This window comes from Meriones unguiculatus, chromosome 9, assembly GCF_030254825.1.
Source record: "Meriones unguiculatus strain TT.TT164.6M chromosome 9, Bangor_MerUng_6.1, whole genome shotgun sequence".
Lineage (NCBI taxonomy): Eukaryota > Metazoa > Chordata > Mammalia > Rodentia > Muridae > Meriones > Meriones unguiculatus.
This window is the reverse complement of record NC_083357.1, coordinates 72,647,291-72,662,755: the sequence shown is the minus strand read 5'-3', so window position 1 is coordinate 72,662,755 and position 15,465 is coordinate 72,647,291. Positions and strand designations below refer to the sequence as shown.

The window sequence follows — 15,465 nt, the reverse complement described above, 5'->3', positions numbered from 1 at the left end:
TGAGCCATCTCTCCAGCCCCTCATCTACCTTTCTGATAGAGCCCAAATCTACCTGACCAAGAATGACACCATCCACACTAGGCTAGGCACTTCTGTATCAATTAATAATCAAGAAAATGGCCAGGTGGTGGAGGTACGTGTCTTTAATCCAAGCACTTGGGAGGCAGAGGCAGGCTAGTCTCTGAGTTCAAAGCCAGCCTGATCTATGGAGCAAGTTCCAGCACAGACAGGACTACACAGAGAAACTCTGTCTCAAAAATAAATAAATAAATAAATAAATAAATAAATAAATGAATAATAAAAAATAAAGAAATTAAGAAAATGTCTCATAGATGTGACCACAGGTCAGTCTGATCTGGATAATTTTTCAGCTGAGCTTTCCTCTTCCTGGATGACTTTAGGTTTGTGTCAAGTTGATGGCTAAAGCTAAACATGGCAGGCTGTGTCTCCGATGTGTGCTTTCCTCTTCTTCTTCCTTCTCCTTCAGATTGATTTATTACGTATACAGTGTTCTACCTTCATGCACACCTGCAAGGCAAAAGAGGGCACCAGATCTCATTATAGATGGTTGTGAGCCACCATGTGGCTGCTGGGAACTGAACTCAGCCAATGTTCTTAACCTCTGAGCCATCTCTCCAGCCCTGCTTTCTCCGCCTTAATTCCAGGGTTGTAGAACTTGAGCCAATTAAAGGTCACATCTCTCAGACTCCTTTACAGCTTAGGTACGGACATCAGACAAACTTCTGGACAACAGGATGCGAACAAAAGGTATGGTTTCCATTTCCCCAGGGTAAGCTTGAAGAATGGGTCCCTCTCCTTTTGAACACTCCAGAATCAAATGCACATACTGTAGTGTCCACCTTGCAGATGAGGCCACCGTCCAAAGATGGCAGAAGCAGAAGGCATCTGGGTCAATACTATCATAGCTCCCGTGCACTCTGAGGTGGGCACAGGAAGGCTACACCTCTTCCTGCCTTTCCCACTAAGAAACCCCATCTCCATTTTGCCAAACAGAGCTTCTGAAAGAAGGGCTATGTCCGTTTTACTTTGTAAAACCCTGAGGAATCTGGAGGCCAAGCCGGTACCTCCTGAGATCATTTCCCTCTATCTCTTCTGCCAGCCAAGCGTCTCTCCATTGACCTGCCCTCTGCCTTCTCCCCAGTCCAACCTTGACCCCGTCGTGGACACCAATCAGACAACAGCATCACCTAATGAAAGCTATTTTGAAGCTGTTTTTGTAGTAAGAGCTACAGGAGAGGCCCCAAGCAGGCTTATCTAGCTCCTGCAGCATTTTTTTCACATGCCCAGAGGGAACTTACCCTGTTTCGTTTTCTCAGCTTTCCCTGAGGTTTCGTTTACTGAACCAAGATGGAAGCCCAGCTTTAGCAATGTCTCCAGAACATGCGATCTGGGTTGCTCACGGGCTTGTTTTCAGGTCGTTAGAGTCCTCCTGAAACATTAATACTCTTTGCTGATATCAAAGGGCTTTGAACTCATCTCAGTTTGCCTTCAACTAGTCCCCATTTGTTGAAAACAGATGATTTTCATGTCCCTGAGTAGCCTGAGACAAAGAAGCCAAAAAAAAAAAAAAAAAAAAAAAGTAAGCAAGCAATCAACAGTCTCATGCAACAGAGGCCCAGAGTTCGCTCAAGCTCTCCAGGGCATGGGGAGTCACACAGGAGACTGACAGAAAAAAAAAGACAGAAAAGGATCTTACTTTAGCTGGAGGGAGATATACAGTGAAGAAGTGGAAGAATGGAGAAAGAGGAAGGAGAACGGAGAAAAAATTATCCATCTCAGACTGTGGTGGGCACGGGTATGAAGAAAACACAATCCTCAGGGGCCGGGGAGACGGTTCCGTTGGTGAAATAGTTGCCATACAAGTCTGAGGGCTCGAATTTGACTCCCAGAACCTGTGTACAAGCCTGGAGAGGTGATGTGCATCCATATCTCCTGCACTGGAGAGGCAGAAGAGGCGGATGACCCCTAGGGCTAGCTGGCTAGCAAGTCTAGACAGGTCAGTGGGTTCTAGGTTTAGTGACAGACTGTAGCTTAAAAAAAAAAAAAAAGTTGGTTCAAGCACTTGCTGTAAAGACCAGGGCTCAGATTCCTAAAGCCTGTGTTAAGGTCTGGGCAGGCACGGGAGCCCACCACTCCATGGCATCCCAGAACTCTGCAGCAGGGACCAAAGATTGCCAGACAAGGGCAGCTACTTGAGCTTGCTGAGCCAGCAATGGCTGGCCTCAAGCGAGAGACCTTGCCTCAGGGTATAATATGGAGAGCAATCCCACAAAAGCTACCTGATGTCAACATCTGGGCCGCATATGCATGCACGTACATACATACACAAGTGCACCCTCATCCGTGCAAATGCGAGCACACACACACACACACACACAATAAATAAATAAATAAATAAATAAATAAATAGGGTGGAGAGTAACTGAAGAAGACACTAATTTTGACTTCTGGCTTTCACACACACACATACCTTAGAGGACTCTGCTGGCAGGACTCAACACTGAACTTCAGGGTCCACTGTGTCCTCCTCCATTGTCTAAGATGCATTCTTACCCAGAGCACCCAGAGGGTAAAACTTCTCTTAGGTCCAAATGTTTAATGGAACAACCCACTCAGAAAGTAGGCCTGGGAGTCGGCAAAAGGACGTTGCCTCAAATCCCCTTTCTCTGTGCTTTCATCACACCCTGGGAAGTCCAGTCTCAGCTTTGAGTTCCAGCCAGGTTTGTGCCACAGATGAGATGAGTTGCAGGGTTCTCTTTTGCATCTCTGGACCTCAGGGTAAACCTGTGAAATGATCACAAACACTTCAGGGGCAAGTGGCAGCCAGCTGGAGTCTAGGATCTACCTTCTGTCTTCGTTTCCTAAGCCAGGACAACTTCACTGTCTCTTGCAGCATCGCTGCCGTTTCACAGCGATGATATGCTGGCATACCCCTGGTCAGTTACTGACTGTTTATGCTATGCTGGGGGTTCTATGAAGGAGGGACCGTGGCTCCTCTATCCAAGAAACTTGAGGCTAGTGAGCAACATAGACACGAAGCAAGTAGTTTCTGGATTGATAGAGCTATGAAAGCCTTAGAGGAAGAATGTCACCTTGGATTTCTCAGAATGCTCAGCACTCCTCAAAAGACACACTGGTGGGGCTGGAGAGATGATGGCTCAGTGGTTAAGAGCAATGACTGCTCTTCCTAGAGGACCAGGGTTCAATTCCCAGCAACCACATGGCAGTTCACAACTGTCTGTAACTCTAAGATCTGACACCATCACCTAGACATACATGCAGGCAAAACACCAATGCACATAAATTAAATTTAATTTAATTAAAAAAAATATGCCCTGAGGAAAGGTGGGAGCATGGGGCTAATGGAGAGATGGCTCAGTGCTTAAGAGTACTGGCATCTCTGGGCTCTGTGGCACACGCCTTTAATCCCAGGACTCAGGGAAGCAGAGGCAGGCAGATATCTGTGAGTTTGAGGCCAGCCTGGTCGACAAAGTGAGTCCAGAACAGCCAAGGCTACATGGAGAAACCTTGTTTTGGGAGGAGGCGGGGGTGGGGGGTGGGGGGAAGTACTGGTATTTCTTCCAGAGGACCCAGGTTTGATCCCCAGTGCCCTCATGGCATCTCACAACTGTCTGTAAATTCAAGTGCCAAGAGATCTGGCGCCCTCTTTAGGCCTTCATAGGAACTGCATACACATGCAGGCAAAAAACTTATACACATATAATAAAAATGAATAAAATAAAAAAAGGAGCTTTTAGAGACTCACCCTAGAGAAATTTGTTCCATGCTTTGAAGATAGTTTTACTTCCTGGTGAACACCGAAGGAAAAGACGGGAGCATCCCTCCGTCTCCCGGGACAGTCCTCGCTTGCATCCTTCTCACCGAGTCAAAAAGAACCTTTGAGCTATGTGACATCGAACAGTATACAGGGCGGTAGGAAAAGCCCTAATGTTTGGCTGGAGGCGATCTGGGCTCTGATCCCAGATTTGCCTCTGGGAAGTCCCTGCAAGCTCGGAGGATAATGACTCCCATACCGGATCCCAGGGTCATTATTAGGATGCGCGAGATCATTTACATGCGAATGCTTCCCAGACTCTGCGGCTTTATTCTCCCCTCAGCTGCTGCTTCTCCAGGCTTAGCACATTCTGGATCTGAGTGGTCCCTGACACTAATGGAGATTCCTGCCTCTCTGACACCCTTTCCTGCTGACCCCTCCTGCCATCTTCTGTTTGTGTTCATTTAAGGTCAGAGTCTGATGGCCTTCCCTCACCAACTCACTCCTTTCTTCCACTGCTCTCTTGTTGGGATACGAGCTCTCGGTACAGATCAGGGTGTCACCCGGAGCTTCGAGGTGCAGGGCAACTTAAAACCCAAACTTCAGGCTGTTTCCTTTCCCATTTTACAGACAAAGAAAGTCCCTTTCATCCAGATGAAGGTTGTCTCTGTGAGGCCAGAAAGGACCAATCTAGCCGTCAGCTTTTCCACAGGTCCAGGAAGAACCACACGGAAGCTATGGCTGTCAGACTTTCCTTGAGAGTCAAATACTGAGCTTTAGAGCCTCAACGGGGACTGGTCTCCTCATCTTCTCCATCCAGAGCCATCTTAGTGCTATCAGACCTATCTTGAAACAAGCCTGGTCAAGACAGGAGGTCCCCTTCAGTGTGGCTTCCCTGGCAGCCATCTCTCTATTTGATGTCCCCACCAGGCTCCGACCCCCACTCCCAGGGTCATTGGGCGGAGGGCACTAACACCATTCTCTCTGGTCCAAACTGCAGGGAGGGAGCATTTGGAGTCAGGCCAAGTACGTCATAACTTCCATGTGGACACTCTGGTGACTGCCAGGTAACATAACAGAGGAGACTGAGGAGAAGTCTTGAGGCTGGCAAGCAAGCAGAGGCTGAGGATTAATCTGGTGTCTATATACAAACGTGTGAAAACTCAAGCATGCGAAAGGAAATTAGCGTCACCTTCTTTTTTCCACCCCAGATAAAAAAAATGTCCCTGGGTGACTGCAGTTCCTGACAGCAATAGGGAACTGGAAGGCAAGAAGGATGGAGGACAAAGGCTAGGTGCTGAAGGGAAAGGAGGGCCAGCCTCCTGGTGCTGGCCACGGAACACTATGCAAACTCCTTCCAAGATGAAGGGGGATGCCAGGGATCCAGCATGCCTTGTATCTTCCTCCCAGAACCAAGTAATTTCCTTTTTTTTCTTTTCTTTTCTTTTTTTTTTTTTAGGCCCTCTTAATTCAATCTGTCCATCTTCCAAACATCACCAAACCCCTGAAGGCAGAAAAAACACCATTGCTTGCTTGGAACACAGGTTCACATTGGCTGGAATAGAACACATTATTCCAATGACAGTCAACATCAAGGAAAAAAAAATGTAACTATGTATTGTCCAAAATACTCAAGGGGGCAAGATACCATAATTTTCACTTCCCCCATTAGAGCCCTTAATAGAATTTGTCTATCCAATTCTGAACACTTGTTTAAAACATGGATCCCTTTAGAATCTGGCCAGGAAAGCTAGAAGATTTTGCTAGTATTCTGGATATTAATTTGGAACTGTTAAAGGATTTTGTTGGCGTTATTTAAGAAAATGTGCCTTTTTCTTTCTTTCTGTTTTTTTCTCCTTTTCTTTCCAGTTTTATGGAAATGTTGACCCATCAGGATTTACTTAAATCCTCCTCATTTGTGGGCCTCCAAAGACAAAGCCATAGCCATGGCAACCACAGGCGACACAGCAGAAGAGAGCCCCATCCAGACACTAAGCACTATAGCTGTTTACTGATGACTAAGGACTTGAAAGCTTGCAGAGTGGGCTGGACTCCAGGCTGTCCCCATCTTTCCAGGCCCAGCATCTATAATCAGAGACCAAAATAAAAGGGTGGGGGGGGGGGGACTTTTCCCAAGCCAGGGCTAAGAGTTGTGCCACTTACTCCCATGGCTTGAGACAGCTCTGCACGAAATAGTGAGCCACACTGGGAGGGGAGGCTGGATTAAAGAAAGTCATGGAGGACCCTGGAGCCCTAGAGCATTGGGGCTTTTCCTGCTCAGCTTCAGCTAGGGGCCAATGCCCTCCTGGAGGCAGGGGTAGGGGAGAGAATCTTCTCCAGAGATGGACCCCTTGGGTCTGAGAGGTACAGACAGCAAAACAAGCCCTGCTAGACTTTACATCCAGTTTTCCCAAGACTCCATGCAACCGGAGCCTGACTCAGTCAGTCTTTTCCATGAGCTGATATAGACCTGACAAAGGCCGTCAGGAGCCCTCTCTAGCTTTGAATAATTCTTCTAAGCATCTTACTTGAAGCTCCTTGATTTCTCTACCCTCCTGCCCAGCCTTACAGAAACTCTCAGACTGACAGGCCACGGAAGCCATTCAAAGCTAAGCTCAACACTTCCGTGAGAATTTTGCTACCCAGAACAGGTTGGAGAAGGGAATCTATGTCTTTCCACTCATCTGCAAGTCCTAGGAAGGCCCTTACTCTCATTGCATAGGACATTGAGTGAAGAATAACCAATACGTGATCTCTATAAACCACAAAGGGAATGTCAGGATTTGGGGGGGGGGTTTGTTTTGTTATGTTTTAACAGTGTTTCCCATACCCCAGGCTAGCCTAGAATTCACAATATAGCTAAAGATGAACTTGAACTCATGATCCTTTTCCTTCCAACTCCCAGATGCTGGGATTTACAGGTATGAGCCACCATGTTTGGCTTGGTTTTTCTCTTAGTTGGGAAGGTAGAATACAAGAAAGGGCCCAGGGCAAATGTCATTTCCTCTGTATTCTCCCCAGTTTCCAATGATGGCTCCCAAGGATGACTGTGGAAACAGAACAGAGTGGTACATGCCTTTTATTTCAGGGTTCAGCAGGCAGAGGCAGGTGGATCTATGTGTGTTTGGAGCCAGCTGGATCTACACACTGAGTTCCTGGACAGTCAGAGTCTAGCTGGTAATTTAAGATTGTTACATTAACTATGAAGTATCAAAGAATTCTTGGTAATGGTTTTCTCTGGCTATGGGGGTGGGAGGTAGGAACCATGATAAACACTTATACCCATGCCAATGGCTGTACACACCAGGTACCTGTCATTCTCTTACACACACTCAAGAAGTAGGAACACACAGGTTGTTCTCAGCAGATAGCTACCTGCTGAGCTCACATGGCCAAGTCTATGCCTTGGAAACAACACTATCCATTTCCTCTTACTGCAGGGATCAGGAGATGTTTTCACCTTTAGGTTTAGCACTGATATCCAGGAACAAATCCACTGACCGGATAGGAGAGACATACCATCCCATTGGTCCAACTCTCTTTTGCTTGAACTGAATCTGCACACCGTGAAGTCTGAATGACCTGCTCTCAGCCCTTGGCAAGCACACGGGTGTGCTGGAGTCATCAGGCCCCTGGTGGCCTTAGTTGAGTCCAAATTGCTCTTGCCTTTAGACCTGGGTGGCCAGGCAAGACCCTCAGAGAAGGGACAAGGCTTAGAGCCAGTCAGCCCACATGACTCTTCCTCCACCCAAGGGAGGTGCTCCATCCTTGAATCCTGAAATGAAACCTGGCTGCTTGGCCTTGCACAGGACATGAGGATCTAGTGGTATATGGCTTTTGCTCTTACTTAATCAGCGTTGTCAAGCATTCGGGAAATGCTCTAGATTTTGGAGACTTTTTAGTGCATTACCCTGGGCCCCTGGAATCCTTTCATCTAAGTAACTGATCCTTTGGCAAAGTGTAGCCTTTCCTTACTGTTCTTTAGTAAAAGAAATGGGGGAGGAAATGAGGATGCTGTTGTTCTTCAAATCTTGTAAGAGGAGAGCCAGCGAGGGAGCCTAGTAGGAAACCCAGCCTGATAATCTGAGTTTGATCCATGGGACCCACATGGTTAGGGAGCTAACTCCTACAAACTGTCCTCTGACTTCCATGTGGGTCTTGACATGCACACATGCGCACACATGTATGCCCACACTCACAAACACAGGAATATACATAAACATAAAAAAATTGCTGGGCAGTGGTGGCACACACCTTTAATCCCAGCACTCAGGAGGCAGAGGCAGGCAGCTCTCTGAATTCAAGGCCACCCTGGTGTACAGAGTGAGTTGCCAGGGCTACACAGAAAAACCCTGTCTCCTAAAACTAAATGATAGTAATAACAGTAATTTAATAATAAGATAAGAATTGTAAAAAGGAGGTTTTTATATAATTCTTTTTAGATTTGAAAAGCCTTGGGAGACTTCATAAAAATAAATTTGTAGGTAGAAAATCAAGATAATTTCAGTTCTTATTTAAGATTTGGCAGAAACAGTGGCTTCTTTTATAGGCTGAAAAGAGACGGGTGTCAGATAAGACAAGTAAAATAATGAAAGGGGGAGAGATGAAATTCTGCCACCCTGGCTCAGCATAAGAGCTTGATGAAAAGCTTGGCTCCTTAGAGGCGGCTCTTTATCTCCCGAATATGCTTTTCTGGGGACAAGATAACAACAGAAACGCATGTACTCATTCTCCCTCCAGGAATGTCAGACCCAAGAAGTCAGTGTCCGGCCTACGACTGGATTTTGTTCTTCTTTCCTCAAGTTTCTCCCTCATCAAGCAAAGGAGCCAACCAGAAAAGACACAGCAAGGCCGAAGCCTTCTCAGGTAAACTGTTATCAAAACAAGTACGTGCAGGCACTGGAGAGATGGCCCGGCGGTTAGTTAAGACCACCTGTTGCTCCTCTGGAGGACCCAAGCTCAGTTCTCAGTGCTGGTACGGTGACTCTCAACCATCTGTACTCTAGTTCCAAAGGACCCCTCTTCCGGCTCTGCGGGCAACAAACACACACATGGTACATATATATGCACACAGTCCAAACATGCACACATATAACATTAAAAAAGTTAACTTTTAAAGTGTTCATAGCCAGGCATAGTGGCACTCCTTTAATCCCAGCACTTGGGAGGCAGATCTCTGTGAGTGGCAGGCCCTGCCAGAACTACATGGTGAGACCTTGTCTTTAAAAATACCCTTTTCGTCTACTTCTTTTTAAGCCTATAATTATTTCATAATAGAAAATTGAGAATAATGAAAAACAAGGGGAGTTACTAGTGGTCAGGGTCAGGCCTGGTATTTCCATGTCCTCGGCCTCTTATTCAAGACATTGAAATAAAGGCTCGCACAGTTTGCAAAGCAGCGAGGGAACTTATTCAAAAGCAAAGCAGTGGTACAGATAAAAGGGAAACACCCCATCCAGGGTGACAATGGGCCCTATGAGTGAGGGCGCTCAATGGCCCAGATTATTGTTTGAAGCTTCCTTTTGTGAGACGCCCGAGAAGAAGTTGTGCTGCTAATTGACAGGCTTGGATTGTGTAAGCCTGTGCCCACTGCACATGCCCCTTCCCACGATACTTATGATTTTAACCATATGAATGCCCAGTTGTTCTTGGGTGTGAGATGGTAGGTAGGGAACTCTCCCTAAACACTCACTCAAAGAACATAGCTTGCTCTATTGAGCCCGCAACCTAAACTAGTTCCACACTGGATCAGTCCATCTCTCTTGATTTCTGCAACTAGACATAGAGCATTGTCAAAGGGTCACAAAGAGTAGTAACTTATTTCTGTTGCTTAAAGCAACAAGGGGACTTATACAAGGGGCTGGAGAGATCGCTCAGCAGTTAAGGGCACACTGGCTGCTCTTCCAGAGGACCCGGATTCAATTCCAGCGCCCAAATGGCAGCTCACAACTCTCTCAGCTCTGTGGAATCTGATGCCCTCTTCTGGCCTGAGTGGATACCAGGCACACATGTGGTACACAGACATACACAGAGACAAAGGATCCAGACACATAAAATGTGTAAATAGATGCTTTAATGAAAAACACAAAGCAGCTATACAGGCAGCCTAACGCAGGGGTCCTAGTTGCCAACAAGCTATGTGCATTGTTCAGAGCGGGGAAGGTACACACAGCACATGCAGGCGAGGGTCCTAAGCTCCGAGTATGTTGTCGGAAAGGGGGAGGAGCGGTGCACAGCTTAAGCCAAGCTTTGGTTGCTAAGATACTCCCTGGGCTGCCTGTCAGCCTCAGAGGGAACCTGCAGACCACACTCTGTACCCAACACACTGACCATGACCGCTCACCAATGTCCCTGAATGCATGATGGAAAGCCCACATCAGCTCACTGCCAAAGGAGAGCAATTAGCTTAAAAGGAGGGGGTAGGGAGGGCTGCAAAGGGCCTGAAGGAGAGGCCCACACTCCATGGCTCCCTTGGCATACAAAGGAATAAAACCTTGTTTAGAACACCCAGATGTAGATCCGTGTCTCTACAGGCTAGGTGGACCCCAGTGTGAGCTGCCTGGCTGTCCCTTTCCATTCCTCTCTTGGCCTCAGGTGATTTGCTTCTCCCCTCCTCCCCCCAGTTCAAGTTCAACAGCCTCTGGGCAGGTTCTGAGGACCAGAGTGCACACTCAACACAGGGTGCTTTTGCAAGTTCCCGTCTTCCATTTGTTTCCAGCTTTTGCTTGGGCCATAAGCTACCGCCTCAAGTAAATTAACCTCAATGACCAGAGGCTGAGCAGAAGGCAAGGCGCTCCGGGTATTGTGACTGTGCTGATTCTCCCACCGTGGACACGCCAACTAAATCCAGCTTCCCTGGCTAGAGTCTCAAGCAGCTGAAGTTTTGTTTTGTGTTGTGTTGTGTTTTTGGGTTTGTTTTGTTTGGTTTGGTTTTGTTTTAAGCAGTCAGATCTAGTCCAAGACTCTTGGCCATTTCCACTAGGCTTTAAGTAGCACAAAAGCTGGTTCCCATTGTAAGTGGTTGCCCAGCACAGGGCTCTGGGCCTGGAATCCAGCCTTCTGCACTTGGCCTTGTAACCTGAGCTCACACTCCCTTTCTGGCAAGGAAACTGTGGAAAATTCCCTGTCTTCAGAGATCTGGCTGGATTTCCTAGCAGTTCTACGAAGTTCTTTCCCTGTAACCATCTTAAAAACACAGCTCACTAACCATCCTTAGCTCTGACTTCTAACCCTGAGAATCCTGAGGTACCGAGGACAAGAAAGTCTCCTCAGGAAGCTTGACTAGGAATTTACAATAAATCTGGTTAAGTTATAGTGAGTGTTTCAACCTGGAGCCTGTTGGAACACTGGCAGACCCCAAGTATTGTGAATTTCTTGGGGGGAAACTATGAAGCTCGCATCCCCTTCCTTTGTCTCACCATTATTGATATCTGTAATTAAAAGCATTTGCTAGTTTTTTAGAGAAATCAGTTGGAGAAAGGAGTTGACTCACAACCTTGGAGTAACCTCTTCTTTCACACAGAATTTTGAGTGATTGTGTTAGCGTGTGAGTGTGACTTTGGGAGAATTCTGCACTTTCTTCCAATTCTTGTTCTCTTCTTTTCTCTGTCTCTCTCTGTGTATTTGAGTGTGTCTCTGTCTCTCTCTGTGTGTCTGTTTCTCTCTGTCTCTCTCTTTCTCTCTCTCCCTGAGACAGGGTTTTTCCCTGTGACAGCCCCTGCTGTCCTGGAACTCACCATGTAAACCAGCAGGCTGGTCTTGAACTCACGGAGATCCTCCTGCCTAGGAGCTGAGATCAAAGGTGTGTGCTACTTGAGCCCTGTTTCTTCAGGGAAAAGGAAGAACAAGATGGGAGGGTGGGGAGGAGAAAAAGGAAGGGGAAGAAAGAGAAAAAGAGGGAGGGAAGGAAGGAAGAGGAAGGATTGGAGAAAGAGAACTCCAATAGCAAACATGGTGCCTCCTTGATAGTCACTGTGAAGACGGTTAACTAAGTACTACAAAGGATCTGGGCTCAGTTCAGCACCCCACATGGCGCCTCACAACCATCTACAGCTCCAGGATATCCAGTGTCCTCTTCTGCAGGCACTAGGCATGCACAGGGCCCACAGATACACACGCAGGCAGAACACCCACACACATAAAGCAATGCAATCATGAACTGAAAAAAAAAAAAAAAAAAAGCCAATATGCATCTCAGGCATTTCTCCAGGAGGCACCCCTTCCCATCCACCTCTCCTCTTACTGTCACCTCTTTTTCTTTCTCCAGCTGTGATTTTTCAAAATAACTATTGGAATGCTTTAAAAATTCAAATAAATACGCATATAAAAGCCAGATCCAGAAAAATAGGTAAAAATCTAAATGGTTACAAAAGAAGCACTGGGTTTGGCCCTTTTCCTCTTCTTGGTGGTGGCTTCTCTAAAAACCCTTGGGGGTTCCAGCCTGTAGGCTGTACCCCACCTTCCACTATCTCTACCTCCCGTGGGCAGCTGAAATCTCAGAAAGGGTGCTGGCGTGTTTAGGGTTTGGACAAGGGCTCCTTTCCATGCTTCTGGTTTCCCTGATAAACACATTTTCCAAAGGAATGGCGGGGCGGGCAGCTAGGCACTCTTCCCGGGCCCCAGACTTGATTGCTCCCACCAGCGTAGAGTCAAGTGGGCAATTTACCTCTCATATATGCCGTTGAAAATTGATCCTTGAACTGAAACACGGTGATTACAAACACAATTATCTATTCGCTTTCCAAAAGTTGGAAAGTTAACATGAGTGTGAGAAAAAAAAATATATATATATATACCACACGTAATTCTGCCATCTATAAACAGCCAATGCTGACATTTGAGTGGATTCCCCTCCCACTTTCACATATGTGGTGCTTCCTTATAAACATTTATTAATAAGTAACACGAGTCTGAATTTTAATCATGCATACAGTTTAGCATCCTGTTCCCCCCCCATGTAATTAAATGATTGACTGTAAATAGCCCTGGTTATAAAATATTCTTTTATCTAGAAGTACTATTTGTTCACTCTATTACAGGTCCTGTTATCATTTTTTTTTCTAATATTTAACTAAAATGATGCTGTGTAGGAAAAAAAAAAGTCCTTATTATGGTTAACGTGAACTGTCAATTTGACAGGCTCTGGAATCACCTAGGAGACACTCCTCTCAGGCACGTCTGTGAGGGAGTTTCTAAACTGGGAAACAGAGGTGGGAAAACCCACTCTCAGTGTAGCCTGTGGCATTCCACGGCGTGAGGTCCCTACTGCTTAAAAAGGAGAGAGGGAGCTCACCCAGCATTCTTCTCTCTCTCCTCCTGACTGTGAACGCATACTTTTCCCATCCTGGTGAGCTACACCAGTGGTTCTCAACCTGTGGGTCGAGACCCCCATGGAGTGGCATATCAAATATTGCACATATCGGATATTTGCATCACAGTTCACAATGCAGCAAAAAGGAACTTTCTCCTTCCTGAAGTCACATTGGTCAGGTTTTGGGTTTTTTGTTTTGTTTTGTTTTGTTTTGTTTTGTTTTGTTTTTTCCTCTTAGCCACTGGAGAGATAATCGTGTTTCTTTGAAAATCGACCTTTGCCCCTGGTACTTGGTGTCTCAAAGATGTCAGTTCTAGAAGCAGATGAAAGCAAGAACTGTATGACGCCTCCTGGCATGTATAATACGTTTAATGAAGAGGAGACAATGAATACACAAGAATCTAGGGACCAGCATCAAAGCGCCTGGCTTACAAAACCATCACTGGGTCTTTAAGCGAGTCAAAGGCCCTCGCATGGTGTAGCAGGATCAGAATGGACTGGAATAGTTACAGCCTTTATTACTCGAGGCTTATTTTTAAAAGAAAGAAAGCAGCTAGAGGTAAATGACAAAAAAACACACCTTCCTCAGGATGCTGCCCCCACCCCCCTGCACAGAGTCACAATAAAGGTCAAATCTACAGTGAGCGTTATGGGGCGGGAGGCCATCCCAGCCACGTGTGTCCATTAGGCGTCCATTAGGAGGAGAGGACCCCGGGTACAGGACATTGCTCCTGCAGGTGAGCTTCTCACACCTGCCCCAGCAGCACAGCGTGAGCCGTCCTCCGCCCACCACCGCCCACGGCTCAAACAGCCAGCGCTGCTTGCTTAGAAAACCCCTAAGCTCCAGAAGCTGCCTGGCAATTCTGACGCCGCCGGTAGGTGTCTGCTTTCACGGGGGTCCCAGCCTGTATTTCCTGTTCCCTGGCTTGCTCCATTTTACACAGCCCAGCAGCGCCTCGGATGTGTCAGAGGGAACACGTCTCATCCTCTCCGCCCCACTTCTCTGTCTCTCTGGGGATGCTTATCATTTTGGGGGCTGTCAACAGCCATGCCTTTCCCTTCACACCCCACCGCCCAGCTGTTGCCAAATTCTGATTATTCCTCCTGCACCTCCCACCCCGCGCTGCTCTCTCTACCTCCCCTGAATGCATTAACCTCAATCAGGACATTAATGGAAAATTACCGCTGCTTCTGATCACTGCCGGCTTCGCTCTTCCCACCTTGCCGTGGGTTGACAGACACATTTGATGCGCACGCAGTCTGCTATCCTGTTCTCCGCTCCCACCTCCCCTCATCAGACCTCAGATTGCCAAACGGCAGCCAAGGGCCGGATATGAATGCGGGCTCATTGTCTTTTGCCAGATCGACTCGCTGACCTTGAGCACATGGGGAGTCGGGGCAGAAGGTGACGCCACCCATGGGATTGGTTGTAGGAGATAGCAGCCACGGCTATGCCCACTGCTAACAAGGCGGAGCCCACAGGTCTGGGGTCCAACGCTGTGAAATTCTGACAAAAGCTGGGCACTTGCCACTCACAGCAGCGTTCCAGCTCTGGGGCTTTGCTTTTGCGTCAAACTAACCTGAAGCCCTGAGGAGACAGAAGTCTTCCACAAGGGACCATTGTCTCCGCTGTAAGACTCAGAGGGAGTCACTGCGAGGCGTCCAGGCACACGGCAGGTGACTCGGGAGGGAGAGAACAATCTGCTATTTTTTTTCCAGTCCTTTCTCACCCCTCTTCAGAGATTTCCCTTTGGAAAGCCTGGAGCATAAAGGAAGTCCACATGCTCCAGGCCTCCACTGAGCTGCCGTCCTGAGCTTGCTTCTTTATTAGCAATCCTCTCTCCTCCATGTCCCTTAAGAAGAAATCTCCGGGCCAGTAGGTAAAGGTGCTTGCCACCAAGCCTGATGATATGAGTTCAATCCCTGGGCCCCACAGGGTGGGAGAAGAGAACCAACTCCTGAGAATTGTCCTCGGATCCCAACACAGGTGCTACGGTGTGCCTGCGCCCTCACACACATGCAAACACTCCCCAGAACAAACCATAACCAGGTTACAGCTTCCAGTGAGTTCTGAAACGTTGGCAAATGGGGAGGCGGTTCTGCAACCCTCTTAAAACAGCATTTGGTGCTGGGCGTGGTGGGGCCCCGCGCCAGCCCGCAGAATTAAGGAGGCAGAGTAAGGCAGACCTTTGTGAGTCCCAGGCCATCCTGGTCTACATAGCAAGTTTCAGGCCAGCCAGGGCTACACAGTGAGTCCTGCCTCAAAAGGAAAAGTTGCAGTTGGTGTCAGAAATGACCGTAGGATCTAGGTTCGTCCACAGGGGAAGCTTTTTATGGCAAATTTGCCAAATTCTGAAGA

General features: G+C 47.3%; 1 long non-coding RNA gene across 1 annotated transcript in view; it reads right to left on the bottom strand.

Annotated features, from left to right (window-relative positions):
• Window positions 1–14,471, bottom strand: part of LOC132656514 (uncharacterized) — a 34,280-nt gene extending 19,809 nt beyond the window's left edge. The window contains exons 1-3 of the long non-coding RNA XR_009594269.1: window positions 14,290–14,471; window positions 3,788–4,900; window positions 2,492–2,805 (exon numbers count right to left, since the gene is read on the bottom strand). This is a non-coding gene — a long non-coding RNA (uncharacterized LOC132656514). The remainder of the gene's footprint in view (window positions 1–2,491; window positions 2,806–3,787; window positions 4,901–14,289) is intronic.
• Window positions 14,472–15,465: the final 994 nt, after the last annotated feature.